The following is an 18,119-nucleotide window of genomic DNA, read 5'->3' on the forward strand; positions in this document are numbered from 1 at the left end:
AGGCCAACTTTTCTCTCTGTCCTTCATTCTTTTTTTCTTCCACTGCATTGAACACAACAGCATTCCTTATTAGACTTCTTGTCTTTGAATCTTTGTCTTAAAGACCTCTTATGGGGGATCCCAATCTAAACACCATGTGAAATCAACCAGTCAACCTTTTTTATTTTATTATTTTTTTGACAGTTTTTGCTATAGGGTGTGTGCGCTCACCAGAAAGACAGAGAGACAGAGAGACAGAAGGCAAGAAATCATCCTCCAGGGGGGATGGTCACGCCGTAATCCCTTCTCCTCCATTCTCCTCTTGGGATCTTGGGCACACATGCACACACGCCCAGCATGAGTTTAAGCCACCAGATCTGGGATTGGAACTGTGGTCAACTACATGGGTGTCCAGTGACATAGCCATTATGCAACATAGCCATTATGCTAACTGTTGGTCCCTCCAGTCAACCTTCTAACAAATTAATTAGCTCACATTAACTTTTAGATTATAAATTGTTGTCAGAAGGAAATTTAAAATTTTGATCTAAATACAAGTAAAATTAGGCCATTTGTCCCAGAAAAGAAGCAAGCAAAAATGAAAAACAGTTGTTCATAATTTATTACCATAAAAATAACACATGAATGCATCCTCCTTTCAGTGTATCATTTAATGGTGAAGCCTAAACAGTAAAATTTGTAAGTCAAAAGCTACTGATTGTTATGTCAGTAGGCACATAAAAATAGATGAATAGAAAGGAAGCAGAAGTTGTTCTAACCCTTGCTAATATCACCTATACATTTCTGCAGCACATTGGTGCTTATAAAAGTTTTCATATTCTTCCTTTCATTTGGATTTCATTTTAGTGTTGATGGGGATAAAGAGTAGATATTCGTTTCTTTTCAGAAATGATAAAGCACATGGGACCAACAGATGGCATAATGGTTATGCCACTGGACTCCTACATAGTCCACCACAATTCAAATTACAGACTTAAAACTCACTCAGGGCACATGTGCATGCATGCTCAAAATTCCAAGAGGAGAATGGAGGAGAAGGCATGGCCATTCCCCCGGGGGGTTATTTCTTGCTTTCTGTCTCTCTGTTTCTCTCTCTCTCTCCAGTGAGCACACACATCCTATAGCAAAAAAGCTCTCTCAAACAAACAAATGAACAACACCTCCAAAAAGAAAAAAAAAGAGAGAGAAAGCATGGGGGTAGCAGGTGGTATGATGGTTAAGGTGTTGGTCTCCTACATGGCAGACTGCTGTTCAAGTTCCAGACCTGGTGGCTTGCATTGCTTGCATTCTCTTTCTCTGTCTCCCTCTGGTCAGATTAAATAATAATAATGATGATAAGTAAAAATACATGAATAATATTTTAGAGAGTTTTTTTCTATAGGGAGCATACGCTCGCCAGACAGAGAGACAGAGAGAAATAATTAGAATAATTAATAAAATAATTAATTGGAATAATGAAATAATTAGAAAACAATTAAGTGGTATTGTCTGAATTCTGAAGGAAGATGAGGGAAATTTTGAAAGGAGAATAATATAAAGTTTACCTAAGAAGTCTTTGTTGTTATTGCTGCTCTTTCCAGGTACTAAAGCTGGTACTTTCGATGTGCATCTCACGAGCATTATATAAATTTCTCCCAGGAACAACCCAATAAGGTAAGAGCTAATTATCATATTGAGGTTGTTAAACTAAACTATTTCATCCGAAAATGACCACACTACTCCCACACTTGGATTCCTATAGAGAAAACAAAATTGTACATGGACAGTTTTCCTGAGCGGGTTACTAAGTTACAGCCAGTTCAGTCAATCACAGAAAGCCCACCTTCTAGGCTGTTCTTGCTGCCTACCATCCAGCTGTAACCAATACCATGATTTCTTTTTCCCACTCCCTCACTTTCGTTTTTGTATGTCACTTTCCCTTTCCTGTATATGTCACTTTCCCTTGGCAGACTAATATACCCGTAACCAAGCAGCTAGCTAGAGTCCCTTGGAAACCATTTTCCGGGAGACTGCCCAATTTAAATCACCCGGTCTTTGTTTAAATGAACTCTTAAATTTTGGTTTGTCTAAAATCTTGTTTTTAACAGGGTCAGAACTATCATTAAGATCAAGTACTATGGAGAGCTTGCTTTCAAATCCTGCTGTGTAGCCCCGGGAAATACTTCACATCTCTAAGTATCATTATGTCCTCTACAAGGGAAAGGATGGGTAAATAATTATGTCTACTTCCAAATGTTACTGTGAAGAATGAGACAGGTAAATTATGAAAAGTACATAGCACATAATATCTCAATTACAGTAGTTGTAATCATTTTATAGGTAACAAATATGGGCCCAGAGAGATGGATAGATAACTCGGTATAGATCATATAGCAGCTTATTAGTAGCAGTGGAGGTTATTTTTTTAGACCATCACATTTCCTTAGTCTACTATCTCCTTTAGGACAGAATTAACCATCAGGTTATTTTCCTGTCATCTTTTTTGTTTTAATTAATTCATTTTTAAAAAATGACATAACATTGTATGTTTTTATGGTGCACAACACAATGTTTTGAAGCACTTCTTTAAAGGAGACATGGTTGGACACATAAGGAGATGTTCAAGTAGTCTGATTATAAGCAGGACTAAGCTCAATAAGAAGTAGCTGATGGACACTTCTCTGTGAATTTCTCTACCAGTTCAGCAAAAAGCCTGCATTCTCCAGGGCTTTTCAGTAATGCTCCAGAACTCTGATTGGTAGCCAGTAATGCTCCAGAACTCTGATTGGTAGCCACTGTCTTAAGCTTTTGATGTCATACATGTATGCAGTGGCAGATGAAGGCTAGGAGAGAAGAAGGGGCTGAGTCCTTGTGGAATGACAGATGGATTCAAATTCAGGAAAGACAGAAATCCAGTTTGTGAAGGATGATTTACTTAGGAGGTTTCCATGGTCAATATATTCACTTTCTAGTCATCCTGCCTTCTCAGAATGAAAATATTGTGCCTGAATTACACACTTTTTAATCCTCAAAAACCACCACTATTAAACTGATCTTAATTAACACATTTTCTATTGAGTAGAATTATCTGAAATTCCAAATCTGTCAAGCAAAACACAAATAGAATTGGAATGCACATTAAAATTATGCATACTTCAAATGTTATAAATTTGTCCAGATCACCCTTTAAAACAAAGAAAGGGTGATCTTGTGGCTCAATTACCACACTACAATCTCTGTTTAATTTCAAGGTTGATGTGTCTTCCCATCACAAAGGTGGATAAAACCCTAGAATTCTGGGGGGATTGGTGGAGAATTAATGGCTCTTTCCATTGTTTTGATTTCTACAAATTTGATGGCTTTGTGTAATTTGAATCATTGTAAGCTTACGGCATGCTGATAAGGTTCACCTAAGTTATTCGTTTGCATGAAGTGCTGATCAATTAAAGCCTCTTTCTAAATAAAAAAAAAATCATTAAGCATTCTTTCTTCATTCCATCTTGCATCAGTAAGACATAGGTTACTCCTAGCTGTCTCCACTCTCTTTTCTAGGGAATTGAATGTACATCTCTATCATCTTTTCCTTTTTGTCTTTTTATTCTTCCTGGACTATGTTCCTGCTATTGGTACATTCTTCATCTCACTCTCCCTGTTCTACTATCACACCTTTAACATTTATTTCAGGAAATCCTTTAATAAATATGGTCATTATTGGAAAAAGCTTGTTGATTTCATAGTTACTGATTTATTGGTAGCACCAAAGTACACATATCCAAATTTTCCTGTGATGAAATACAGAAAATATTACTTTTTAAAATGAGAAAATAAGTTTTCTACCTTTGTCTTATCCTGCAGGAAAGGGATTAGTTAATTTTATATGTCAACCTGGCTAGACCATACTCATGCATTCTTTGGATATTTCTGTGTGGGTGTTTTTGGATGAGATTATCTTTTTTTTTTTATAGTGACTTTATTCAGAATTGCCCAAACATGAAAACAACCAAGATGTCTTTCAATAAGTGAGTGGATAAAACAACAAACTGTGGTACATTCAGCTAATGGAATAATAATCAACACTAAAAAAGAGAGGTGCTATAAAGCCATTTAAAGTCATGGAGGAAGTTTAGATGCATATTGTTAAGTGAAAAAAAATTTAAAAAGCCAGTGATTAACATTTAAATCAGTGAACTTTGAGTAAGGCAGATTGCTTTCTCGATATGGGTGACCCTCATCTAAGCAGCTGAAGGCCTGAATAGAACAAAAAATTGACCTCACCAGAGCAAGAGGGAATTCTTCAGCAGATTGCCTGCACATGTGAACTATAATATCAGCTGTTTCCTTCATCTCTAAGAGAGATAGCCTTTGTCCTTGAACTATAACACCAGCTCTTTCTGGGTCTCCAATCTGACTGCTCACTCTGCAGATTTTGAATGTGTAAAGACTCTATGATCTCTTGAGTCTCTCTCTCTCTCAAGAATCAACAAGAATTGTCTACATCATTTTGAAAATGAGGAAAGACAGACTGAGGTAGTTTAAAAGTCCAGAACACTTTTCCAAAGAAGGTAATAAACATCTCATATACAAAGTATATGGTCAAATAAGTTTGTAAAATATGGAATGAAGCAAATTTAATCATAGACACGTGTGTGTGCCTGTGTGTATGTATGTATAGACATGTGTGTGTGCCTGTGTGTATGTATGTATGTATATACACATGTGTATGTACATTTACAAGACCCATGAGATGTGCTATGAATAATGCAGGAGTTAGAGTAATCCAAGCTTCCATTGTGCTTAGTGTTTGTTATTCTCTTTACCATTGTAAGAGCCCATAAGATCTCTGCCAATCTCCCCAGTCTCTACTTACTTTCCTCCTTTGTGGCATGTGTTTCCCCCCTTTTCCCCTTCAAGATATCATCACCATTTCAGGGTCATCACATACCTCTGCCTTGTGTACTCTTCCAGCAGATCAACTCCTGGTTGACTCCTCATTACTCAACTCTTCCCTCTCAAAGAGATCTACTCTCTTCGTTGTACAGGGAGTAACAATCTGAACCGCCCTCTAACACATTTCTCTGTTTTATTTTCTCCACAAGAGGAATCAGTATCTGATGATCATAGTTTTGTTCATTTTTAACATCTGTCATTAAAAATTGAGAACTTAAAATACATTACTCAAGGCTCTGAAATCATTTATTAATGTATTGATCAGTCAGTTTATACCACGTCAATAGGGCATTGTGACTGACGGCTATCCTATAAGCTGCTCATAGCTTAGTGAAGAGGGAGACGAGGTTGTTAGGGTGACTAACATCACAGAGATCCAATAGAGATCCAATTGTGTGGATAAAATTCAACTATAAATAAGAGGTAGAGGAGAAGGCAGGAAAAAATGGAAGGAGGGACAGATTCAGGCACTGAAAATGGTGAGTGATCGAGGTAAGTAACGGTGAGTAAGCCAATCCCATAATCAAGATGGTTTTAGATAATGCAGGTAGATCCTAGGCAATGTGGAGCTGGGAGGACATGGAGAGAGGCATCAATCTGGAACAGAAGATACAATCAAAAGCCCATAAGTTCAATACCAAGTGTACTATGTGTAGTTACACTGACACGGTTATTTTAAACAGTGTACAGATACACTTTTAATATTTTCTAATGTGTGCTAGAACAATGTACCATACAAAGTGATGATTTCATGACATTCTGGGTTAGATTCATGCTAAATTTAAACATGCATCAATTTAGCAACACAAAAGAAGCTGAGCATAATTTCAGTTAATATTCAGTGAGAGACCAAAAAAATTATGAAAGGTAAAAATGAAAGATGAATTTAGATTACTGGATGAAAGAATATGGAACATATTTTGTCTTCCATATCATTTTCCTGAAAGATGTCACTTTTGTGATATAAAACCAATTCAAAGGCTGCATTCTAAGTCATGTTACCTTCTCCTGTAAACTGCCATCCAAATTCTAGCACTTTCTTTTTCCTATTATTTTTATTTTGTTTTCTGACTGGGGGGTGGGGTGGGTGCACCCTCAACAAGGTCTTTATGCCATAATTTCCCCACATCCCTGTAGCCAGTCAGGATCACAGGATCACAAGCAGAGTCAGTCCCCAGAGCAGCATGTTCAGGTAGACCCAGACACAAACCCAGAACCTACTTATATGATGTCCAACATTGGGAAGTTGTACTATTACTATGTGTAGTACCACAGCTGGGCCTCCTTTTCCTATTGATTTAAGCTTAGAAAAGAGCCTTGACTTAGAAGCCCTAAGTATAAACCATGGGTCTACCACTTATTACATATACCGCTTAGAAGAAAATACTTCATTCTTTTAGCTCACTATCCTCTCACCAGTAAGTGCAGAATAGACGCCTATCAAATCTTCGTTCAATGCTCTTGCTCCTGCCCACCTTCTCTGGCTTACGCCTGCCATTCTATTCCATCTACTCTCCAACTTTAACGTCTGGAAGAATCACAAACGATCTCAGAAAAATGCAACTTCTTAGGCCAAGACCCAGAAATTTTGATTCTGACATGTCTGTCATTTGGGCCTGGTGATCTGCATTCTAGCAACCATCTTTGTGTTTCTGAAGCAGAGGGCTCATAATAGGAAATACTCCTTTGCCAGCAGTATCAGTGTGAGCATTATTCATATAAAAAGCACAGAGGTGTTAAGGCACCATTAAGTCACCTCTGAATCAGTGACACCTCCTTTCCTGTCCTCTGTATCTCCTGCCTTGCTATTTCTCCCTTTTGTCCCCTACTTTCGTTTTCTTTGCAGGGTAGTTTAGTTCAGCTGCACACGGTGACCTCTCCAGCTCAGACATCATACCATCAATCCTGTAGCTATCTGTACTGATGATCCAGTTTGACAGACTCACAAGAGAAAGGTCATTACTATTGAAAAAGACACAGTGAGTTACGCAGTCCACTTTTGACCCTGTGTGGCACAATAGCACATATTCCTGAACCCAGGAACTCTAGTCTATGGACTGTTTCCAAAGTATGAACCAATGCTGGCTCACCCCAGATAATCGTTCAGCTGCCCCTCACAGCTGCTCTCAAGGCTTGTGTGTGGATAATCAGTAATGCACTACTCAAAAAGCTAATAAGGTTAATATCTACTCTGTCAGGGATGGGAGAGATGTAGCGAGAGGGAAGCAGAAAAGAGCCATAATTAAGGGATGGGCCGAGTCCTACTTTGCTTTCCCCATGATAGAATCAAAAACTGATTAAGGAATCCTTGGCAAGTGCAGGCTGAGCTGCTGGGTTTTAAGCAGTTATTATAACACAACACATAGAGGACAGAGATAGCTCTCTTACACCTCCCCTTTCCTGAAGCAGGTTCTCCTCCCCCAAGTCCTCCCAGAAGATCTGAGCACAAGCTCTTTATATGCACACATATCATGCTGAGGGCTGCAGAGTCACAAAACAGCCCAGGAAAACAACACCCAGTGCACAATATGCTCATTGTTTTGATTGAGACATTGCTGTTTGAAATGCATTTATTTCTGCCTCTCGTAAATACTCCTCCACAGTAGGAAAAAAAATAATAATAACAAATGCATTGTAAATAGAGGCCCAGACATCTTACACTTAAATTACAGTCACGTCATCCCAGTCCTACCCCATCTTTCAATTATAGTCATTAATTGAAGATGTAACCCAGAAACAATTATATCCATGAAATTCTAATGAGTCTCCTGTAGTTAATATAAAAAGAAAACAATGGGAAATGCATGCTGATGCTGGAGTCTAATCCAATTCTGTCGATTAAAATAAAGAACAGCATTTTTGTAACATGTAAATTTGACTCTTTTGCTCTACCCAGTTTTCATTTCTCGGGGAGTGACAGACTCTCTGCATAGATTTGCTTAGCTAACAAGTTTATTGAATTTCCTTCTCTCAATTATGTCCAGAGTACATCTTGAAAACTCACCAATGAGAATATATTTTACTCAGGAATCCATCTTTTACAGAGTCTCATATTTCCATATGAAAAGTCTATTCTTTATTTATCTGACTTAAGTGGGAATATGCTTCATATTTCACTAAAACAAAAATAATTATAGTAATTATCTTTCAGAAAGAACATACTGGCAGCTGAATTTTGAATTTTTCTACTTCCCCTAGAAATACAGCAGTAAGATAATGAAAAGAATAAAAACAAAGAACCATAAACTCGATTTCCACTTAAAATAGGAGACAAAGGACACCCATAAACTTTATGTTAGGTGTTCATGGGACCTGAAGCAACTATTGTAAAACCAATAGAACCAGCATGTAGTCCCCAGAGCAGCCTGGATGTGGAAGTTGGGAAGACTGAGGAGCACCAGTACTACATAAGTAAATCCCAGAAACCAAGTGAATATCCACACACTCAAGAAAGTGAGCACCCCACACTGAGGTGTAAACTGCTGTGAACTATGTGGAAGCACAATTAAGAGTGAGCCCTGGAGGCAGAAGGAAGATTTAAAATTTCCCATGTGAGTTCAAAAGAGACAGTATTTTGTAAGTGTCAGTAAAAATCCACTTTCTGCAAGTGAGCATGGATTATACTGGAAAGCATGACCTATGCTCGTTGTAGTAGCAGTGTACAAAATAAGTCTGGCAGACAGAGCTGGAGGAGGAAGCCCTGCAAAATTACCTTAGGTACTGAGAAGCAAAGCAATCATGTCAATGTAGAAAAGCCACAAGTTTAAGAAAATATTTTTAAACCTAGGGCTGATTTTCAACAGAAACTCACTCTTGAATGTTTTTATTTTTGTCTCCGAAACCTGTAGTGGTTGGCTGAGATGCCTGTTTGAAATCGGCCAGGTTCCTGTTATTCTACTGCCTATACCATCCCAGCTTGAGCTGTGAATCAGGGAGAATATTTCCACCCACTCTTCTCTACTTCATAGTTACATCCAGAAATATTTTGCTCTCATTTAAATGTGAAGGCAAAAAGAGAGAGAGAGACAGTAAGAGAGAGAGAGAGAGAGAAGGTAAAGACAAATAGTACAAAAATAGCGTAAGGAAAAAATGTGAAAAATTATTTTTAAAATTCCAACAGGAAAGGAATATTCATTAATACTATCTTACTATACAGCAGATTAAAGTTGTGCCAACTTCAGTGGTCCAGCAGAAATACAGCATTCTACAATGCTGAGGCCATAAGAGAAGATCCCAGAACTTGTCCAAAGGACGCCATGGCATATGCACATGTGTCCCTGATCCTGAGTGGAAAAGGATGGAGGTAGTTCATGGAAAGAAGACTTTGTTGGGATTCCTCTCTTTCTCTCTCTCAGAAGAAATGAATAAACACTTTTTAAAAATTGAGCATAATATTCCATAAGAATTTAGGGACCAGCAGTTAGCGTAATGGCTATGTTGCTGGACTCCCATGTAGTTGACCGCAGTTCGAGTCCCGGACCCGGTGGCTTAAACTCACGCCAGGCGCGTGTGCATGCGTGACCAAGATCCTGAGAGGAGAATGGAGGAGAAGGGATTGCGGCGTGGCCACCCTGCCTAGGGGGTGATTTCCTGCTTTCTGTCTCTATGTCTCTCTCTGTCTGTCTGGAGAGCACATGCACCCTATAGCAAAAACCTCTAAAAAAAAAAATACTCCATAAGAATTTTAAAAGTAATAATGAATTATCTGCAGCTATGAAGGAAGTTCACAAAGCAGAAATATAGGAGTTCTGAGATAACATAGTGACACAGTAGAAGGTGATAGCAATAAAAAAAGAAAGAAAAAGAAAAAAACTGAAAGAAAAGTGAAAAAAGGTCATAAGGGGAAAAAAGCATGAAATTTTTTAATGATAAAGAATAACAAGGTCATGAGAAGGATGAATGATGGCATGAATACAGAAGTAAAGAGTGTGATAAGCTTGCAAAGAAAGAAGCAAGAAAATCTTATAAACAGGGAGATAGATACAAATAAAAATAAAATGGTGATTTGGAAAATAAGCAAAGTAAATTTAGTAGATGTAAAATTAAAGGCCCTAAGGAAGAATAATGGGAGAGAACAAATATTTTAAAGTATCATTTAAAATATTGTCTGAAGTAGGAGTCAGAGGATAGCACAGCAATAGACAATTGCAATGTTCTGTGAAGCAATCCCACATAAGATCCTCGATTCAAGTCCAGAAACCTTCCTGACTATACCAAACCCTTACCAGTGATCCAGGTCTTACTGAAAGCTACAGGAGGGTTGCAGTGGCAGGACCCTGTTGGGGAGGGGAATGCTGTATATCTCTCTCTGTCTCACTCACTTTTAGAAGAAATAATCAATGAATTTACAAAAAGTATTTGAACTAAACAGAAATACAAATCTACATATTTGAATCTGTATACCAAGAAAAACTGGTCATCCCAGTCTATACAGATTCTATCCTAATCAAATGATTAAACTCTAAAGATGGAAAAAAAAATACTGGCTGAATTAATAACCTTATAAGAAAAAGGGCAAAGCTAGACTTTTTTAGCCTTCAATTCGGAAAGCCAATGAAATAGCATCTACAAGATGTTTAAGAAAAGAAAGCATAACCCATAACAGAAAATCAGAGTTGGAGATCAGATAGAAATAAGATCAAAATGCATAACAGTATTTTTTTAATAGACACTTTAGAATAGTGAAGATTGCAATTCACAGCACTTACATGCAGATTTTCTGCATATGGAGTTCAATAGTGGAAGCTAAAAGGGGTAAAATGTGAATATGTCTTCTTTCTAGTAGCACCATTTTAATTAGTGGAGAATTTGTGTGGGCCGAGTATTTTCTCCCCAAAATTCATATTCTCTTTTTTTTCCATATCCACTCTCTTGGTGATCTCATTTATTCTGTGGCTTTACAGTGATTAGCAGTGAAGTGATGACTTCTAACTGCTAATCTTCAATCCAGGTTTCCTCCCTGAATTCGGGGTATGTGGACACAGCTGCCTACTTAGCATCCTCACTGGTCTAAAGCTGGACACCTAATTCTCATTTACCTGCTCAGTCTTCCTAAATCAAGAATTCTATCCTTCCAGTAGCTATTTCTCCTCCCCACATCTAATTTATCAACAAATCCTCTTGGCTGTAGTGTCAAAAGAGCTTCAAATTTTTCCACTTTTCAGTCTTCATTGTAACATCCTGGTCTCCTATTTGGATTATTGTAAAAGCTTCCAGAGTTCTGTTTCTACCTTTGTTCTCTCTGTTGCATATTCTCAAGAAAATAACTAAAATAATTCTATTAAAATGTTAGTCAGACAATCTCACTCTCCTGCTAAACCATCCAAGCAAGTGAATGTTTCCATCTTATTCCAAGGGAAATCGAACATCATTTCATTGGCCTCTGAGGCCCCATGCAGCCCAGTGCACTACCACTCTGGTTTTATCTTCTACCATTCTTTCATGTTTGCTGTCAGAAAAGACTGGCCTCTCTAATGTCCCTGGAATAGACTTAGTACTATTTGTCTTCAGAGTCTTTCCTACTGCTTGTTACTCTGATTGTCCTTTCCAAAGATACTGACATAATTGCTTCCCTCATTTCTGTTAGACCTTTTTTTCTCAATCTACCATATGCATGAGAACTCTCATGTCTATGCTAGGGCCATTGTACCACCAAAGTCTATGTAAATTCCTTCTCTCTGAGCTATTTTCTCCTTAACATGAATTACCTACATGAATTTAACCTACTATATATTTATCTATGTTTGCTTATCATTGTTTTCTATGCATACACACTCACACACACCAATATACACAATCTACACATGATTCTAAGCACTATTGAAGGCTGTGTTTCTATTCCATTTGCTCACTGCGGCACCTAGAGTAGTGTGTGCCACAGAGCTAAGACTCGGTATATATTATTGTGCAAATTAATGAATTAGTTGAAAAAAACAAGTAAAGAAAGAAATGAAGCTCTTTTTTTTTTTTTTTTTTTTTTTTTGAGAGGTTTTTCGCTACAGGGTGCGTGTGCTCACCAGGCAGACAGAGAGAGACATAGAGACAGAAAGTGAGACATCACCCCCCAGGGGGGATGTTCACGCCGCAATCTCTTCTCCTCCATTCTCCTCTTGGGATCTTGGGCACGCACGCACACGCGCCCGGCGTGAGTTTTAAGCCACTGGGCCCAGGACGTGAACCGCAGTCGACGACGTGGGAGTCCAGTGACATAGCCATTATGCTAACTGCTGGTTCCCCGAAATGAAACTTTTTTGGAAAGTTCTGTTATATTGAGGGGTTATTTTCCATCACTGCTCCTAACTCTAAAACCCTTTTATTTCATATAGGTTACTTAACTAATGAATTCATGTTTTACAGCTCTTAAATTCCAATTACGGGGCTTTTTTTTTTTTAACTAATCTCTTTGTAAAACAAACAAAACTTCATATGGTTCGAGAAACAAACAAAAAATAACATTGTATAATGAAAACAACAAACATTTATTTCGAGTGCTTATTAAGACCCAGGTGTTCTACATGCTTCGTAAGTATCAACTTACCAAAACTTCACAAAACCCTTGAGCTCTTAAAGGGTAGAACATGAATTCAAACACCAGAAATCCCTCCTGAGAGTCAGTGCTTAGCACCATCACTGTACTGCCTCTATAGTTATATGTTATAGAAAATACTATTATTCTCAGGCTGGCCCTGAAGCCTGCTTTGTTAAAGGAATTATATCCCATGTGGCCAATCACAGTACTTATCCCAGTACTAGTAGCTTGAAAAATGCACTGGACACATGTGCATGTGTGCCCCAAATACTGAAAGCACAGAGAGACGGACACGAAAGGACCACAGTGTGACTATACTCCAACGTGGGGTGCTTTCTCCTCTCTCTCTCTCTCTCTCTCTCTCTCTCCCTCTCTCTCTTTCTTTCTCTCTCTATGGTGAATGTACATGTCCCGTAGCAATAAAAACAATTCAAAAGAAGAAAATTCAGTTCTCAGTTTAAGATGAGGAAATTGAGGCACTAGATGTTAAAAAGCTTCCACTTTTAAAAGCTAGTAAGTATAACGAAAGCTAAAGCCAGTTGCTTTTTTTTTTTTAAGAGAGATTTTTGCTATAGGGCCTGTGTGCTCATTGGAGAGACAGAGAGAGTCAGAGAGACAGAAAGTGAGAAATCACCCCCCAGGGGTGATGGCCACGCCACAGTCCTTTCTCCTCCATTCTCCTTTTGGGATTTTGAACACACATGCATTCACACCCAGCATGAGTTTTAAGCCACCAAGTCTGGGACTCAAACCATAGTCAGCCATGCGGGAGTCCAGTGATGTAACCATTACACAATCTCCTGGTCCCTAAAGCCAGGCTTTTATATAGAATATATACCAACTCTCACTATGTGCTTCTTCAGGAAAAGATGAACACTGTAATGTGTTTCAGCACTAGAAAAATGCATCTACCCATGTACCTATCTGTTTATCTAAAAAGTTAACATATTTTCATGGAACACCTATTATGACAGCAGACTATTCTTATGGCTGGGAATTCAATAGTGAACAGACAGAGATAATCCTTGCCTTTAGGAAGTTTATAATCCTGAAAGGTAATATTTGAGTGTATGTAGGAAATTAAGAATACCGACAATCATTCCAAGCATTCCTAGTAAATTATTTACCATCAGAGTATATTTTGATGCCCAAGAGACTTATTCAAATTTATAACTGTTCTAAAATTTTTAATTTTTTACATAAGCAGCTATACTAAAAACATCTTTTGTGCAATATTAAATGATACTTATAGGCCAAGGATTAATACTCACAGGAAATAAGATAGTGACTAGGAAAAACAATACATCATTTGATTTCTGGTTTAAAAATTCCTAACTGGAAACAACAGCAGATTTCTGAGAAATTACATTTTCAAGCCCTTGGTACATCTATTTTCAGAGCATTTTCACTCATGGAAAAATGAGCTGCTTTTCTTTAGTAACCTCTGAGAATGGACTTTACAAATATAGTAGAATGACACTTGTGATTCCTATGAAAAGAAAAACAAATAAATAATTCCCCTCCAGCTAAGGTTACCAGTAAGTAAACAGTTCACATAAAAGCATGTGCAATTATAGCTCGTCTGATATTTTGGAACTCTTCTAAATATTTATGTTCTTGCAAGGGTCAAGAGGTGAAGAGGAATTACATATGCTGTCCTACTACATAATCGTATTGAGGCGGTGTTATTTCTAATACTGTCCTACGGTTAGTAAAATGTGGAGGCTAACCATCTGTCATCAATAATGCTGTCAAGAAGATTTGGAAAGCTTTTGATCGGTTTTTTGGCAGCATGCTATCTGTTAAAATATTGTTGGAAGCAAAGCTGGGAAGTTCTGGTGCATTTAAAGGAGACACAAATGTCTCAGCACATGGGCAGCCTAATACGGGGATGGTAAAGTGTTTTATTTAGCCAAGGCACAGATTTCAGTGCAAATCAATAAAGAAAAGGAGGATTGCTGTGTTTGTATATTCAAGCATATATGCTAGGCTCCACAATAGAGCACTTTTAGGTGCTCTGAATAGATGGCATGAGAAAGGAGCATCTGTTGAACATATTAGGGAAAACTCCTTCAGCACTAAAAGAAAATCTGGAGCAATAAGAGAGATTAGGGGAGAAGCCTGATGAGAAATGAGGCTTACAGAGACAGAGAAATAAGGTTCTGCTTAGCGACCCCAAGAAAGGGTTTTGGTAAAAGTATGCCATTTCAGACACTGAGGTGTTATTATCAAGTCAGGAGAACGCAGAGAAAAGATGAGATGAGCTTGCCGTGGGGATAAAACTCAGGGACAAGAGGATGAAGGGTCTAATTAAAGGTGAGACGTGGGCTTTATAAACAGGGCTTAACATGACTATCAAGGAACATCTCTCATCCCAAACTCTGGAAAATAGCCAGACTAAGCCAATCGCGGAGGCCAAACTACCTCCAGATCTAGTGGACTCCAATTTCAAATGGTTTATGAGTTCATTTCTCAAGTCACTTAGAAGTTGTGAAAATACACCAGACACATCTACATTAATCAACACCAAAGAGCGCCCAAGCACAAACTGATTTTATATACAGAAATACTGAAAATGAGGACCTAAATTAATTCACGAGCACCATACAACTGAAACGTCAGAAAAGTCATGACATATTTTTCCATTTTTCTATGAAAACGTACATCGTGGCTTTTCTGACAATGCAGTGCATCAAATGGAGTGTGATTATAAATAGTTTTTATTTAAATACTGGAGATATTTTTTGATATTTGCAAAAATCAAGCGTAGGGCAGAAACATTGCGTCACCTGAGACTTTTCGTCCACTCATAATAGCATTGTAAGAAATGATTTAGACTTAAAATAAAATTTTTTTTGAGGGGCTGGTCCCTATAGCCTAGTGATTAAGAGAGCCAGATCTTACACGTGATTCAAACCCCAGCTTCAGTATCTTGAAAAACACACAAGGTGAGTGTACATGCCTTTCCAAAATCCTAACAAAACGAATAAATGGAGAAGGGATTGTGGTGTGACCACGCCTCACCGGAAGTGCTTTTTCCCTTTCCCTCTCTTTTTCTGTCGAGTGAGCACAGACTCTCTGGCAATTTAAAAATAAATAAAATAACAAAATAAAATAAAAATTTGGATAGATAGAAGGAATTCTGGCATTAAATAAAATAAAAACAAAGTCCTTTCTGGTTCACACTCTATGACGTATTCGAGTCTATGCCTCATTTCTTTCTTTCCATGAAATGGGAATAACAATACTGATTTCACAAGGCGGTAGTGAGGTTGTCCTCTGAGAAGCAAAGAGAAGTCAATATTTCATACAAGGTCAAATCAAGTTAAAACGTAATTCAAATCTTTTTAAATAGCACATGCTATATATATGCATATAAGTACTATATAGGTAATGATTACCCTTTAAATGAGGCACCTTCCTTCCTGGAAATTTACAAGAAAGAGATAAACACTCATCAATCTGTATTGATTTAATGAAGGCTGATTGGAAGACAGAAGATGACTTAAATGATTTCAGAAATATGGGCTCGTCTGGTTTATATCACTTTATGCTCAGTTTATCATTTATACTTATATATAGAGTTATTAATATATTTCAGAGAACTGCATGTATATTTCTTGATCCACTTGTAAATCAGAAGTTCTTTTGCCAATGATAAAAAGCATGAAGATTGTTTCATCTACATCTTTCAAGTGCATTTGATTGCTAAATTATTAGTAACTATCTAAAGAAAGAACTTCATGAGAAGATGGAAAGTGTCTCCATCATCAATCTTTCACATACTCAAAGGGGGAAAAATAATGTTTTCTTTCAACATTAGTGCATGCCTTTGGGACATGATGCTTTATCAAGAAAAGGCAAGAGAAACTCAATACCACAAGTCAAAAACAGAAAGTAATGAGGAAAAAGCAATGTCTTAAGGGATTCATGAGCAAAATACATACACACACAGACACACACACACACATACACACACACACACGTTCCTTCCTTCTTAATTGACTCCCCTTTTTTTAACACAATTCTAAAACTCTTCCTTAAATAATGAGCAGAGAGTTTATAGAAACAAAAATTGATTTTAGTCTTGTTTTAGATTAAGAGTTAAAGTACACACATACAGAATGAATCCACTAATTCCCTCCCACATCATGTGGTGCACTGCCAAACCAAACAAAATTTATTTTGAGATTTATTTTTTGGAACCACTCTTTTCTTTCAAAAAGCAAGGAAAACCCAGAGTTAGCTCTAATTACATATGTATTTGCATATGCTATAGTGAAAGACAGAACTCTAACAACCCCTTGGCAGGGAAGAATAGTTAGCAAACTCAAAAGCAACATTTTTATTCCCTTAAGTAATTACTTAATTAATGCCGCCTGTCTTGATTATAACATTAGTAAATAAAAATCTCTCTCATTTTTACCAGTATTATTTGAACTTTTTGCATTTCTTTATCCTAGAATCAAAGGAGACGGTTGTGCTTAAACAATAAGTAAGCAAAACCCAGCCCCCTGGGAACACACATATAATATCTCTACATCAAAAGCATAAGCCATCCAAAAAATGTATTAGTTGAAATTTATAATAAGGAATGCAATATTGTGTGTCAGTTTTCAGACTGCAACAGCTCAAGACAAGCAAACATAATCCACATTTTTTTTTCAAGTAGGAGAGTAACAAGGGGAAATGAGCAAACTGAAGCAATTAGACAAACAGAGGGGGTTTCAGAAATGTGACAGCTAACATTCAGTGAGCACTTAATATGTGCCAGGCGCCATTTCAAGCACTTTACATGTGCTCATTGATTTAATCCCCAAGACAGCAATCCTATAAGGTAAATCCATTAACCCCATTCTAAAGTGAAGTCACAGAAAAACAAGAGATTAAGATGATCAAGGCCACCGAGTTACTAGACAAGATTCCAACTCAGGAAAATAGTGGTCCTAGGGCTGCTGGGGCACAGACCTTCAGACATTTCTACATCAAAGCTCTCACATTTTATTTATATTTCATTTTGCATTACAATGTTTTAGAAGTTTTGAATCTAGAGAAAGAATCAATGAAATGTTTTGTGTGAAGAGATAGGCATTGAATGTTTCTCCAGAGAAAAAGAATAAATAAGATGTGTGTAAAGATGGAAAGGAGAATTATTATTATTATTCTTATTTTAAGTTTTTACCATAGGGCATAAGTGCTTGCTGGAGAAAGAAAGAGAGGAGAGAGAGAGAGAGAAAGTGAGAAATTACCTCCAAGTGGGGATGGCCATACCATAATCCTTTTACCTCCAGTCTTCTCTTGGGATTTTGGGCATACACATACACACTCCCAGTGTCATTTCAAGCTTCTTGATCTGGGACTTGAACTACAGATGGTTATGCAGGAATCCAGTATCTTAACTACCACACTGACTGCTGACCCCAAGGGAGAATTATTTTCAAGGAATTGGCTCAGCGGTTGTGGGGATTGCCAAGTCCAAAGTCTGCAGGGTAGGCAAGCATGCTAGTAACCTAAGGAAGAGTTGCTGTTCAAGTTCAAAGGAAATCTACTACCGCAAGTCCATTGTCCTCTAGGAAGGTCAATCTTTTTCCAAGTGATGCTTTCAACTGATGATTAGATGAGGCCTACCATATTATGGAGGACCATCAGCTTTACACAAATTCTA

The sequence above is a fragment of the Tupaia chinensis genome, unplaced genomic scaffold (genome assembly GCF_000334495.1).
Source record: "Tupaia chinensis unplaced genomic scaffold, TupChi_1.0 Scaffold000423_1, whole genome shotgun sequence".
Taxonomy (NCBI): Eukaryota; Metazoa; Chordata; class Mammalia; order Scandentia; family Tupaiidae; genus Tupaia; species Tupaia belangeri.